Source organism: Pinus tabuliformis, chromosome 1_1 (genome assembly GCF_031772625.1).
Source record: "Pinus tabuliformis cultivar Carrire ecotype Pingquan chromosome 1_1, CPIR1, whole genome shotgun sequence".
Lineage (NCBI taxonomy): Eukaryota > Viridiplantae > Streptophyta > Pinopsida > Pinales > Pinaceae > Pinus > Pinus tabuliformis.
In genome coordinates, this window is record NC_142297.1 from 976876789 (window position 1) to 976890705 (window position 13917).

The following is a 13917-nucleotide window of genomic DNA, read 5'->3' on the forward strand; positions in this document are numbered from 1 at the left end:
ATCAAAATGGATCTCAAAAGCCATATTGCCAAATAATTTGGCTCTCATTAAGTTGGGATTCAGTGCACCTTTTATGGTCTGGGCGATGAATTGCATATATTCAATTTCCTTTTATGTGTTTATTAATGGGTTTGCTATGACATTTTTCAAATCAAAATGTGACCTTAGGCAACATTGTCCACTTTCTCTATTTTTATTTGTCGCAAAAGGGTTTAAAGAAGAGCCTTGGCAATGTTACATTGAATTTTTGTGATCTGAAAAAGATTGAAATTTTCAAGTAGATTATGGAACTTTATTGTGCTAATACAAACATATGGATTAATTTAAAAAACTTATCTATTAATTGAAATGCAATTCCAACAACCAACAATAATATTATTCTACTCTCTTCCCTCTACAATACATATGAAGGGAAAATAGATCAATCTAAAAAAATTATCCATTCCTTGCAATGCAATTCCAGTGGATAAGCAATAACATTATGCTACTCTCTTTCCCTTCAATACATATGAAGGGAAAAATGGTATATGAAGGAAAAAAAATTGGATTACATTTAAAACCTAATGATTGACACTAAAAGGATTGGCAATGGTTGATTGTCAAGGTGGAGAAAATTGGCAATGGCTGATAGTCAAGGTGCAGAAAAGGTTAAACAATGCCTCCTCTTAGTAGGAGGCTCACTAAAGTATTAGTAACTGGTCTGTAAACTTAGTTTCATATTCATTTGATAAAAGTAGAAAAAATAAAGGCATTTTTCTAGAGAAATGGAAATAGCAGCTCCAAAAGATATGTAGGTTTAGGGAGTAGAAAACATCTTTAACTTCTCAACAACATTGGGCGTGATAAGTGTATATCATTTCTTGTCTTGCTTATCTTGATTGTCTAGAAGGAAGAGATCCTCCAAAAGACCAGTGAAGCAAGAATTCCCAAATAATTCTGAAGACCAGTGAAGAAAGATTGCCCATATAATTCTCAGGAATTCATCTTGTTGTTGCAACACCCAAGAGTGAAACAATCACTTGAAAAAATTTACAACAGGAACCTCAATTTAGAATTCAAAGCCCCTCATTTAGAATTCCAAGCTTCTTAAGGTTCAAGAGCTTCTGGAGGCAAATTGATATTAGACTTAGTTTCCCAATATTCCTTGTGCAGTCCTGTAACAACATTATTTTCCTGCAATCTTTACCATTAATATATGGACATCAACAATATCACAAATTATAGTAGGAAACAATTGGAGATTAGAGTTCCTTCCCAAGGCTAGGTGAAAAATCATGTCAAAATTCAAGCATGTCCATGGCTTTGAAGTATGTTTGAAAGTTCCTAGTATATAACCAAAAAAAGAATTGTAATGCCCTTAAACTTCAGGACTAATACTGGCAATGGTTACCCTATTAACTTGAATTTTAATAAATTCAATACTAAAATGGTAAAACTATTAGTGTATCTTATTGACAGTAAAGTTTATCACAAAATAAAGGTTTATTTTACTTGAGAAAGCATAATATATTGCAGTTAAGCATGAAAAAATATTTATATCCATAATTTAAATCAAGGGAATTGACTCTGAAAAACCAATACGTTTATCATAATAGGAATCCATGTGTACAGGTATACTTTCCACAATTATTGTGAAATCGATGTAAACCAAGAAAATAAACTCAGTGGACCAAATTGTATTCCGCTTCTTCCGAAATTGTCAACCCATCTCAAAAGAATGGTGAGTAAGAATGTATCCCATTACTACATCTTAATTTAAAATTCTAAAACTCGCTAGCCAGGCTTGAAAATTTTGAACTATAGATCCTGTACCAGAACCAGAGGGAGACAAAATGTTTTTCTTCTCCTTGCAAGCTATATAGCCAAAGCAAAACGATAAACCAAATAGCCTAATCAAAAGCCTTCTCCCAATCATCCACTTCACTGGAAGAGTACTTATTTTGATTCTCCAGAGAGGATGAAACTTCAGTGGAACCCATATATGTTAGAGGCTTGGAAGATGGTTGGGCTACATTAGTTGAGGAAGTCTCTCTTGAATTATATTTCTCAAGAGATCCATATGGATTTCTTCTTGTTAAAATAGGATTTCTTTGGAATTTCCAAACTGGCCTTGATACTTCAACACTTGACCAATCCTCCCCCCATGAGTCCTCCATCCACACACTTTTTTGGTCATTTTTATTTTTTTTCCATGCATTAGCTTTTTTTGTTGTCCCATCTTTTGTTGCCCAGACATTGCGGTTGGCTAATCCACCATTATGAGGGACTACAATAGCACCTCGATATACAAAATCATGATCCACATGTCTAATAGTAGTTGCAGCCCTCACAAGATCTGTAAATATGGCTATCGCATTCTTGTCATTCAGCAATACAAGTTCACAATCACCTCCAAATCTCAAAATTAGGGAACTCACTTCTGATTCTCTTGGTAAATCAAACAATGCAAGGACAAGCCTGGGATCCATATCTACAACTAGATTGAAAGGTGGAGCTTGCACCGACCCTATGGTAGGAAGTGAGCCTTTGGGAATTATGCTATGTACTGGGGCTCTTCACTTCTGTGTAGCCTGTATGACCAAAAAACTTTTTGGTTCCCATCTAGATGAATATATGGAGAGGTTCCATCTTTCTGCAAGATGTCTCAACATATCCCTTTTGTCCTTTTGCATAGGACCAAAAACATGCACACGAATGATGCTTGAGCTGGCTTTTGTTTTCCCCAAAACCAAGTATCTAAACCTTTCCTCAACAACCGAAATCCATTGTGGTTTTCTCCTGATCAACTCAGATAGAAGTTCTAAAATATGTTCATTCACTCTTGGTAGATCAATTGTTGTGCAAAATGCCAAAAGCATTTGCCAGAATCTTCTTCTTCTCCAACTTTAGACATTTTTCGTCACATGCAAGCTTTCTTTGGCCCAGAGGCACTCTATTTGAATTCGACTACACTGGATGAAGAGGAGCAGACAATTTGTGAAGAATAGAGGCTTCAAAGACATGATCAACTCTGGTATTGTTGCCTCCAGCATCACACGGGACCTTTGCAGTCAATCGACCACATGAACAAGTAATAGTCACTGCAATTCACATATAGTATAAGGGCATGGAAGAGATGGGTGACATGAAGCAGTACAAGTATGTCTGCAATCTCTCCAAGGAGCTCCACAAGGTTTCCCACATGAGATTCTACCTATTGATGATGATTTTTCCTTGGAAACTGAGTCACATGGAGGTAGATGGCATGTCCTAGTACACAAATGAATTCCACATTGTCGCGGTTTCCCACAAAGTGCATTGCATCTAATGTCGCGAGAACCACATGGCACATTTTTCAGAGCTACATGACCCCCCACACATTCTTTTGCAACAGGAACAATACAAGGAGGGCAATCCCCGAAATGAAAATCATGAGTCACAAGATGACCACATATCTGAGGAATGGAGCAGGGATATGAACACGAAGGAATGGGTGTTCCACAAGGGACTGGAGGAGGAATTGAGGTCTTCCCACATGCACAAGAAAGATCAATGAAAATAGTTTCAAGGTAGGGTGGACAGTGGCCACTATGGCAAAGTTCTTGGCCAAAATGCTTCCCACATTGCAACTTTTTCCCACAGGGCATTTGACATAAATGTGGATCCAAATCACCTGAATGAGTAATTAAACCCCCTCGATTTGCAAGAGGGAAGCATATTTCACTGCATTTATGTCTAACACAACTTGTCTTTTGTCCACAATGCTTTTCATATGTGAATTCATCATTCTCCTCCACGATACCATGGCTTTCCAGCAAGGAGCCGTCTTAGATGATGATCCACATCGACATTTTTTATTAACAAAAACCAAACAAGGAGGACATTTCCCCTGGTGACATGTATTTATACACAATTTTTTTCCATGGGGAAGAAGCTTCTCACATACCTCTAAGCAGGTTGGTATGTTATCCATACAACTCTTCCTCTGATTTTGCAGCTGAGTTTTACCATAGGGGCAATATTTGACCTTCCTACGTGATAGTTCACGCTCTCCACATTCTCCAGGATGACATATCTTGTTGCACTTATGATTATAACAAGAGAGCATTTTCATGCATGGATTCTTACATGCAAATACACCATTTTTCCAGTCTATTTCCCCTTGGATCTCCACATCGCCACAATATATCATCTCCTCCTTTTCCCACAAAAACATGAAGCTTTTATTAGAACCTTGCAAGGATCACAGGGGCCTTCATGACAGTCATTGTCACAATAATGGCGTCCACGTTTGAGAGGTTTTTGGTAACTCTATCCGCATGATTCAATTGATTTATGATTAGAACATCTCCTTGTAATTGTTGTTTTAGCACACGGGCAACGTTGGGCGGGGGGGGGGCATTGCTGAGCTAGGTGGGTAAGGCCCTGGATGAAATTGGATAGTACATGTATGTGGGCAACTGGGAGTTTTCTTTTCCTTTTCAAGTGACTTCCCACATGGTCCTCCACATGAATGTGGAGTGAGATAATATTCTAGTTATGGCTCTTGCACCTTCCCATAAAAACAATAGTAACGAAGATCATCTGGGAGTGAAAGCTGCACAGACTGACAAGCAAGGCATCTCTAGTTGTAACCCTGACTATTCCCTATCCAGCAAACAAATATACAAAGGATGGAGCTCTTTCCCATTTCCTTACACAATGAAGGTGAAAAATGGCATAACAGCTACCACAAGATCAAATTTTCGTTGATCGTCCAACTATTTCATAGCATTTCATGCATTGAGCCTTTCCTTTATTAAGCTTCTCTTCAATTTCCTGCACCAACTTTGGTACACTAGATCTATCCAAATTTGTCTTTTCCCTACTATCTTGCTTTGTCCATATAGACTCGTAGCTTTGAGGACAATGAAGAAGATTCGCCTCCAATCCTGGCTACTATTCACCATCTTCCTATTCCTGAAACCCTTCATTTCTCGTCTCTACTGACCCATAGATTGTGTGAGTTGATTTTTCTCAATGGAGGGGTTCATAGGGTCCTCATTTGTATAGTTTTGTCCATGGATGGATACCACATTATTCCTTTCATTATCAGAATCATCGATCCTCTCAACATTCTCTTGCCCAAGTATGCCCTTGTTTGCATCAAGTGCAGAGGTTTGATTGTAGAGTTCATCGAAGACAAAAGTGTAGCAAATAATAAATTCTTTGTGGCTATACTCGGTGAACTCGTCATGGAAATCGTTGGCAAAGTGTGAAGTTCCAAAAATGGAGTTAGTGGAAATCATAGGTGTAACGCCAGATGTCACGAGAGTATAGATAGAGTTATTGAACAGGTGTCACGAGCTAGTAATAATGGTAGACGAAATTGTCAGGTTCATTGATTCAAAAGAAAGACCTGTCGACCTAATTAAATTAATATGGTATTTACATCAAACAATTTTAGAAATATTGTTGGGAATGTGTTATATTCTTTGCACGAATAACATCACATGATGTCATGCTGCGTGGGGCACAATGGGGGGTCAGAAGGGGAGTTTCATGGGGCAATAAGCCCCTTACATGGGGTCTAGGGCAATGCCCTTGATTTATTTTTTGGGCGGACCCCCTCATGGTGGGACAAACTCACCCATGGTCTTGTGCATGGCTTTATGGATGATGGTTTTCCCCATGGTATTTTGTAGATTTAGTCAAAGGAACTATGATTCTGTTCTAATCCAGGGTTAATGGATTGGGGGTTTATGAATGCTTCAACATGTATATAATGTATTGTAACATTGAATGGAATATAATGAAAAGTCAATCTAGTTTTCCTATTTTTAGGTTCCAGGAGAAAATCTTTGTGTATATTTTTTCTTTTCTTGCTATTGTATATTTTTTGTTTTTAAGAATTCATTTGTAGGTAATTTCTATACAAGGTTAATGCCTACGCACATATCCATGATATCCCTTCAACATTATCATCATTTAATTACATGTACAAAACTTGGGGATTAAAAAAGGGATATTACACTCATTACATACATCTAGAGCTGTTTATAAGTATAATGCCTACAATTTCCCAAAATTACTATATTATCCACAAAGACTACCTAATTCAGACAAGGCAAAACGCTTAGGGTAGTGTGTGTAGAGTTAACGTAAGATGTTATGGCAATATCGACTTGGGTGCCTTCATGTTGTGTTTCTTGTACATTTGCCTTTTGTTGTTTTAATCCATTCAATTCAACTCTTAGCTTGTGAAGTTGATTCCTTTATGTAGGTAGAATTCCCATCAGTGAACTAAATTGAGTTGATAGCCTGTTTATTTTCATGTTGCGGGTGGTGAGCTCCAAATACTCCTTTGTTTCAATTATACTAGTCTCTATTCCTAAATTATGCTATTAACCTTCCTAACATACATGGTTGTGTCCAAAGTGTAGTTTCTTTATATAGAAACCTAGTTTGAGGTGCAACTACATGTTTTCCAAAGACTATAAACAAATCATGTGTCCTAATTGAGATAATGATATTTAGAAGGTTGACAAAGCACTGCAAGTAGACAAGAGTGGGACAATGATACTTTAATTAGACAAAACATATTGTCCACACCAAGTAATCCATCCTTGATACTTGTGTTTCTTGGATGACGTATGAATAAAATAATTGTGAAGTAATTTTTTTCCCCTTGTCCACATGCATACCCTTATATCCCACGATTGACTCGTCAACCTCTAACACACAATTCACATAGGGGGTTAGCATCCTATTATCATCATGATTGAGAAGTAAATGCACCCTTGTTCTCACACATATTCTGTTGGGTCCCTATAATACTAGTGATTACCCCATTACTATTGTAGTTATACCCCTTATTTATATTGTTGTGCCCCTATTACCCCCATATTGTTTTTTCTGTGCCCATAGAATCCCTCTATTGTTATTTTTGTGGCTTTATATTATTATTGTTAGGTCGGCTGGATTATATTGTGACTCCTTAGACTCCTATATATAGAAAGGAGGTTTTGTCATTTGTATCATCCAAGAATTGTTCATTTATGTAATGTAAAGGAGGTTGCCCCCTCGAAGAGGCTGAATTCTAAGGCGTTGATCTATCTTTTCTATCTTTTCTTGAGCTGGTTTCATAACATTTGGTATCAGAGCTTTGGATTCTAGGGTTTCGCTGCTCCAAACAGGTCATCGTGGCATTTTCGCTATAACTTTTTTTCTGTGACGTTTCAGAAGTCGCAAAAAAAACCCATTTGAGAAGAAATCGCGCTGAACCTTGGGTCCGAATTTCAGAGCTTTTCGCGTGATATTTTCGGAGATATGATCTGAGGAAGTTGGTCTTTTTGCAGACTCCTGAATTACATTCAAAACAGGTGACCTGGGGAAAATCGTCATAACTTTCTCTCTGAGGATCGGATTGAAATTTTTAAGAAGGTACAGAAAGAGGACGGACTGTAGTTTTCTTTTATATATTTTTTAGAGTCAAAGGTTGAAACAGTGACACGTGGCACTTCGTACAAGTTCGCTCTACTGAACTAGTCTATAATCAAGTCACTGTGGGAGATTTGCATAACTCTTTCTTGGAGAATCCAATTTGGATCAGACTTGTGGCATTGGAAAGAGGACATAGAAGGCTACTACAGGTCACAATTTCAGAACTGGATGATTCGAAATTACAGAGATACATCAGATTCAATATCAGGCTTCTACAAAGTGAAAAAAGGTGTGTAGTTTTTTTTTAATTTTTGCATAAGCTTGGTTTGAAGGAATTCAAAGGGCATAGTAAAGCATTATTATCGGTAACTGATGCCCCGAGGAAAGAAAATGCAAACACCTAGTAAGGAACCTGAAAGCTCTAGCATGACTCATGAAGAAGAGGAAGAAATGCTACATGATATATCAAAATTACAAGAACAAGTGCAACAAATGTCACGCTCACAAAAGCTAACAAATGCTAAGATAAATGGCGTGGAATCTAAGATAAAGGGCATGGAAGCTAAGATGGATGATCTGAAGACAGATTTGAGGACAGATTTGAAGACAGACATGGCAGATTTGAAGACAGATTTGACAAATTTTCTACAAGAAATACTTACTAATGGTGAAAAGGTAGTAAAGGAAACTCATGATGAGAACAAAAGAAATGTTAATCATGATTCCATAGACTCTAATGTTGGATCGAAGACTCACCATATTCCAAAAATCGATATGAGGAAGTTTGATGGCAAGGATCCCGCCACATGGATATTACAGATGGAGCAATTCTTCGATCTCAATAATGTGCAAAACACACAAAAGGTACGTATGGCAACTTTATATTTGGAACCAAATCAGTTTGTATGGTATCAATGGCTTTGTTCTCGTAAACAATTTATCACTTGGGCAATTTTTACGGAAGAATTGATAGCACATTATGAGGATACAAAAAGCAACACTTTTTTTAGCCAATTGATAAGTCTCAAACAAAAGGGTTCAATAATGGAGCACATTGAGGAGTTCCAAAAATTGAACATAAGGGTAAAAGATATTCCAGAGGAGCATAGGATTGATGTGTTCATAGGGTCTTTAAAGGATAATATCCAACATGATGTGCGCCTTTGGGAACCTGATTCATTAGAGAAGGCATTCAGGTTAGCAAGAAAAATGGAAAGCAAAATTATGGCAACTAGGAAGCATACCATTCACAACTATAAAGACGGAAGTGTTGTTGCCCATAGTCTTCCACAACCTACAAGGTTGACACCACAACAATTGGAAGAAAAAAGAGCAAAAGGGCTTTGTTACAATTGTGATAGCAAATACACAAAAGGTCATAAGTGTGCTGAGAAGAAATTATTCTACATAGATTGTGAAGAGGAAGAAGAAAAGGAGCAAGAAAGGTCAAAAGAAGAGGATATATTCCAGGAACAAAGCCTAGATGAAGAACAAATAAATCCGACCATATCTTGTAATGCATTGGCGGGAATTACCACTCCTCAAACCATCAAGATAGAAGGACAAATCAAGAAGAAAAAGGTAATAGTGTTGATTGATTCAGGAAGCACCCACAATTTTATTCATTGTAGGGTAGCAAAAGAATTGAATTGCTTCCTATATCCAGCACCAGAGTGTCAAGTGATGATTGCAAATGGAGGAACAATAAATTGTTCTGGAAAGTGCCATAATATCAAGCTATCCATGGGAGAATATGTATTGACTAGCCCAATGCTTTCCATTCCAATGGGAGGTGCTGATGTTGTACTAGGAGTCCAATGGCTACAATCCTTGGGTACAATAGCTTTTAATTTTCAAGAACTTTTCATGAAATTTTCTGTGAAGGAAAGGAAGTTGAATTAAGGGGTATTGCAGGGAAACCAGGAAAGATAATCAGCTCTAATGGCATGACAAAGCTTCTAAAAAAGGAGCAAAGAGGTGTAATTGCACAATTATGTTCGCTAGATGTTTCCACATTGGAATCATCTATTTCTCCAGATCTCCAAAAAGTCCTGGACAATCATTCCAAGGTATTTGAGACTCCCAAAGGTCTCCCACCTATGCGTGATCATGATCATGCTATTCATCTGATTCCAGGAAGTGTTCCTCCAAACATCAGGCCGTACAGATATCCATATGTCCAAAAAAGTGAAATTGAACGTATGGTTGCAGAAATGCTAGAGGCTGGTATAATTCAACCGAGTCAAAGTTCTTTCTCAGCTCCAGTAGTATTGGTGCACAAGAAGGATGGATCATGGCGCATGTGTCCAGATTATAGGGAGCTCAACAAGCTCACTATTAAAGATAAGTTCCCCATTCCTGTCATTGATGAATTACTGGATGAATTGCATGGATCAATTTACTTCACCAAGTTGGATCTTCGTTCGGGATATCATCAAATCAGAATGAAGATTGAAGACATTCCGAAAACGGCATTTAGAACTCATGAGGGTCATTATGAATTTTTGGTCATGCCTTTTGGCCTTACCAATGCACCTTCAACATTTCAAGGTTTGATGAATTCAATTTTCAAACCATTCCTTAGAAAATTTGTGTTAGTATTTTTTGATGATATACTAATCTACAGCAAGTCTTGGAAGGATCATGTTGAACATGTTGACAAGGTGCTACAACTATTGGAGGAGAAACAATTATATGCAAAAAGATCCAAATGTTTCTTTGGAGTCCAGGAGGTGGAATATTTGGGTCATATTGTATCTCATGAAGGAGTTAAGGTAGACCCTAGCAAAATTAAAGCCATTAAGGAATGGAAAATCCCCACATCCATAAAGCATCTGCGAGGATTTCTTGGGTTGACAGGGTATTATCGCAAGTTTGTTAAGAATTATGGGAGAATAGCAGCACCTCTAACAACATTATTGAAGAAAGATTCATTTTCATGGACTCTGGAAGCAACAAAGGCCTTTAAACATCTTAAAGAGGCAATGTGCCAAGCACCGGTCTTAGCTACACCGGACTTCACAAAAACCTTTATTGTGGAATGTGATGCTTCAGGAAATGGAATTGGTGTTGTTCTAATGCAAGATGAAAGACCCATTGCTTTTGAAAGTCGTCCAATCAAGGGAAAGTTTTTAAGCAAAGCTATTTATGAGAAGGAAATGTTGGCAATACTCCATGCACTTAAGAAATGGCGACCCTACCTAATGGGAAGACACTTCAAGGTAAAAACGGATCATGATAGCCTTAAATACTTTTTAGAACAAAGATTATCCTCTGAAGAGCAACAAAAGTGGGTCACAAAGATGTTGGGTTATGACTTTGAAATCATCTACAAAAAAGGGAAGCAAAATGTGGTGGCAGATGCACTCTCAAGAAAGGATGAGGATGTGGAAGCATTGTTGTGTGCCATTTCTATTATCCAACCAGATTGGATAAACGAAGCAAAGGAGGAATGGAAGAATGACGAAGAAGTGTGGGCACTTATTCGAAAGCTACAACAAGATTCCAGTACTTCTGATACATTTAGCTGGAAAAATGATTCGTTATGGTACAAAGATCGCTTATACCTCTGTAAGAATTCCCAGCTAAAACAAAAGATTCTTATGGAATTGCACACTTCTCCCTTAGGAGGGCACTCAGGATTTTTAAAAACTTACCACAGGGTTAAGAAGGAATTTTTTTGGGATGGCCTTAAATCAGATATTCAAAAGTTTGTGGCGGAATGTTTGGTTTGCCAACAAAATAAAGTTGAAACAATTAAGACACCGGGTCTATTACAACCTTTATCCATTCCAAGCCAACGTTGGGAGGAGGTTTCAATGGATTTTATCACAGGTTTACCCAAGTCTGAGGGAAAGAGTGTCATCATGGTGGTAGTTGACAGACTTACCAAGTATGCACACTTTTGTGCATTATCACATCCATTTAAAGCCAGTACAGTTTCTACTGCATTTATGGAAACAATTCAAAAGCTACATGGAAACCCAAAGATTATTGTAAGTGACAGAGATCCCATTTTCACTGGAAATTTTTGGACAGAATTATTTTCTTGTCTTGGTACTCAGTTAGCTCATAGCTCATCTTATCATCCTCAATCTGATGGGCAAACTGAGATAGTAAACAAATGTTTGGAAGGATATCTTCGTTGCTTTGTATCTGATAAACAGACACAATGGGTCAAATGGTTGCCTCTGGCTGAATGGTGGTATAACACTTCCTTCCATACAGCAACAAAAATGACCCCATTTATGGCACTTTATGGGTATCAACCACCATCCATCACATCATATTTAAGAGAAAATTCTAAGGTTCAGGCAGTGGAACATCACATCGAACATCAACAACAAGTCCTCCAACTCTTAAAGGATAACCTCGTGTTGGCACAAAATAGAATGAAACAACAGGCAGATCAACATCGCAGTGAAAGAAGTTTTGATGTAGGTGATTGGGTATTCCTACGGCTACAACCATATAAGCAAATGTCCCTAAAGCAAGCTAAGAAGGATAATAAATTATCACCAAAGTATTATGGTCCGTACAAGGTGTTGGAAAAGATTGGTACTATGGCATACAAATTGGAGCTTCCTGCAGCTTCTCGATTGCACCCAGTTTTCCATGTTTCATGTTTAAAGAAGGTTATAGGCGACAAGCTCCCAGTTCAAACAATATTGCCAGAACTTGACGAGGAAGGAAAAATTATATTGGAACCGGAAGCAGTCACAGAAACAAGAACTCGACAGCTACGAAATCGATCAATTTCAGAGTATCTTATCAAGTGGAAGAACTTATCCGCTGAAGATTCCACATGGGAGGATGAGAATTTTATGCAGAAGTATCCAGAACTGCTCAAGCGTTGAGGACAACACTTTTTTGAAGGAGAGGGGCATGTTGGGTCCCTATAATACTAGTGATTACCCCATTACTATTGTAGTTATACCCCTTATTTATATTGTTGTGCCCCTATTACCCCCATATTGTTATTTCTGTGCCCATAGAATCCCTCTATTGTTATTTTTGTGGCTTTATATTATTATTGTTAGGTCGGCTGGATTATATTGTGACTCCTTAGACTCCTATATATAGAAAGGAGGTTTTGTCATTTGTATCATCCAAGAATTGTTCATTTATGTAATGTAAAGGAGGTTGCCCCCTCGAAGAGGCTGAATTCTAAGGCGTTGATCTTTCTTTTCTATCTTTTCTTGAGCTGGTTTCATAACATATTCCTCTACTCCCAACCCTAGGTACCTTTCCTACATCATCTGTACTCCATCCTTCAACCTCAACCAACATTTTGTCTGCATATGGGAATGACATCATGTGCATAAAATCCCACAAAAGCCCCTATCCAATCCACATGAAGTTTCCATATGCAAGCCATTGGACGCTATGCTTACCTTAATGTTAACACCACCACCTTTACTCATTGAATGAAGGTTATGGAATTGGGACTGCTTTCATGGTTTCGTTGACCTTCATTATGCCTAGAGTGAGAGAGACAACTTGATTTACCAATGAATATGCCAGCATGTTTAACTCCCTTAATACATTCTTAGCTTGACTTTTGGGAATGGAGGAGAGACTTGCCATATTTCTCTTGAAAAGGGTACTTAATTTAAGGTCTATAGGGGCAATTCTAAGATTGAGATGTTTAATTATGTTATTGGAATCCCCCACTATAATGAGTGTTCTATTGAAAATTTTTGTGTCCAAATTTATTCTATGTAGGAGGCTCGTGTTATTGGATATTGTGCCCAAAATCCAAGAATAAGTTAGTTCCATTTGTCCTTAAGGGTCATAAATCACCCCTTGCACTTGTCACCCGATCTTATTAAATATTTTCACAAACACATGTTTTATGCTTTTCTTCTTTCGATAATTTAAAATCAACCTAGACCATTTTTATTTCATTAATTATAGGAAATATTGCAAAAAAAACATATTAAGGCTTTCGAATCGATCTTTGAATCCTTTAAGTAGTTTGGAAATGACATGATAATTTTATATGTAAACATTAAGTAAATACTATGACCTTGGTGTGTACGACATTTTGCACTTAGATAAAATGAGAAAATGATTCATGATTAATTTAAGAAAGTGGCCTCAATCATCATTAACGTTATTTTAACCTCAAGCATTTGAATACAAATGTAAATAAGTTAGCCAACTTTCACACTCTCTTTACACTTTTTATAACTAAACTGGCTAAATAACAATTTAAAAAAATTAATTTTATAGACACTAATGTTTCATATACCAAGGTTCTCTCTTTTTCATGTGCATCAAAGCACTGATGAACAAGCAAATTGTATTCTTTATTCTAATCACTTTGATTATTTCAAAACCACTATAGATAGTTATTTAGTTTTCAGGAAGTCATCAACAATCTACTTCAAAACTTAATAAGATTGATCAATATTATTGAAAACACTCACATGAGTGAATACAACAATGTTGTTGTCCAAGTTTAACAAATCCAAACCATTAAATTAGTTTGATTCCCTAATCTATAACAATATG

The 13917-nt window shown here is 37.2% G+C and overlaps 1 pseudogene; it reads right to left on the minus strand.

Annotated features, from left to right (window-relative positions):
• Nucleotides 1-1889: 1889 nt before the first annotated feature.
• Nucleotides 1890-5267, minus strand: LOC149217784 (NF-X1-type zinc finger protein NFXL1 pseudogene; annotated as a pseudogene).
• Nucleotides 5268-13917: the final 8650 nt, after the last annotated feature.